This window comes from Tiliqua scincoides, chromosome 1 (genome assembly GCF_035046505.1).
Source record: "Tiliqua scincoides isolate rTilSci1 chromosome 1, rTilSci1.hap2, whole genome shotgun sequence".
NCBI classification, from domain to species: domain Eukaryota; kingdom Metazoa; phylum Chordata; class Lepidosauria; order Squamata; family Scincidae; genus Tiliqua; species Tiliqua scincoides.
The window spans coordinates 39,762,561-39,764,231 of record NC_089821.1 but is presented as its reverse complement, the minus strand read 5'-3'; the positions used below and the strand labels follow the sequence as shown (position 1 = coordinate 39,764,231).

The 1,671-nt window shown below is 42.8% G+C and overlaps 1 pseudogene; it reads right to left on the bottom strand.

The window, feature by feature from the left end:
- Positions 1–1,271: 1,271 nt before the first annotated feature.
- On the bottom strand, positions 1,272–1,390 carry LOC136637523 (5S ribosomal RNA; annotated as a pseudogene).
- Between the last annotated feature and the right edge of the window lie 281 nt (positions 1,391–1,671).

Genomic DNA, 1,671 nt, shown 5'->3' with positions numbered 1-1,671 from the left:
TCCAAGCTGCTTTTCTGATGTTGCACTGGAATACGTGGTGGTATGCTGCCATATCTTAAGGAAAGCTTTGGGCCTTAAATTAATTTTGTCTGAATAAATGACTGATTGCCTGGACTTAAAAATCAGCAGAATGACTATTTATAGACAGATCTTTGGAGGAAAGAAAATGATTAATGACTTTTTAATAACTTGCAAGCAAGACTCTTAGCCTTGGATGTCATCTTTGTTTAACCAAGTTGATGTATTATATGTGCAGAAATGAATGTGAAGTAATGGGAACAAGGCCAAACCAGTCAAAAGATGTTTGGAAATTTTTTTTTTTTAAATGCATTTTGGTTTAGACAGAAGTCTGAAAAATTACTAGAGTCATGGGAAACATCAAAAATACATTCACAGGGGGTAGGGGGAAAATAAATTTCCTTTGGTCCAAAGTTATGTTAGCTCTTCCATTCCCAATACTGGCTTTGCAGTACCAAATAGACATAAACTGGACCCACAACCTTGTGTGCGTTGGGGGTTATGCATGTACAACTTCTACAAGTGCAGGTAGTCCCTTCACTTCAGCAGAAGGAGCTGATGTGTAAAAACAGCATAAGAAATTGCCATGTTGAGAAATATTGGTTCACCATGTTCGGTGCTGCTGACACAGGCTGGCAGAGCCTCTCAAGGTTTCACCTGTCCTATCTGGAGGTGCAGAGACTTGAATCTGGTGTATGGTACACCACTGTGCTATGGCCCTTCCCCTGGGCCCCATGGTCCCTCCTACAACACAGTCTAGCGTTTCTCAATGTTTGTCCCCCATTGTATCACCTATTGGAAGTACCACTGGAAGTAACCAGTAATAATGTAGTCACAAGTTACTGCTGGATTGGAAGTCCAGATGCAATACATCAGACATCAGTAAAAGGCTCAGGATAGATGGGAGGGCTTTTTTGAGCATGCAAAAAGTGCATGCTGAAGCTCTTGCTGCCGAGCTGAGCCTCTTTCTGCTGCTTGTTGCATTGCATAGCTGGAATCACTACAAGGTTACAGGGGTCTGGGGGTCCCACAAGTACCACTGGTGGTACAAGTACCACTGGTTGCGAAACACTGACATTGTGGGCTGGAGCCGGCGGGAAGCTATTTATGTGCATATCAAAGCCACAATGCCTGTAATGTTGTGGTTCCTAAACTTTGTGCCATGGCACCCTCACAGGGGCGCCACGTGGCCTCTTCTTCCTGGCTCACCAGGCCATGGATGGCAACCTTCAGTCTCGAAGGACTATGGTGTAAGCCTACAGCACCCAGTATTCCCAGGCGGTCTCCCATCCAAGTACTAATCAGGCCTGACCTTGCTTAGCTTCCAAGATCAGATGAGATTGGGCATGTGCAGGGTAAGATCGTGCTAAATCTTGCATGATAACAAGAAGGAACTTTGTCCCTTCCCCATGCAGAAGAGAAAAAAGTATTTGTCATTATTTGCTTGACTCACTTTTCCAGACTAAAAACTGTCTAAAAGTCTAAGTCTAAAACACTTTTTTCACTATACCACCCTTATTTTTATATATAACATCTTTAGAATGTTGCATGGTTCCAAATATTAGCATCCATACGTTAGATATGGTTCACAGGTTTGAATCCTGTGTTGATCATTAGAATCCAATACAAGTGAAAGTCTGTCAGCATTGACTA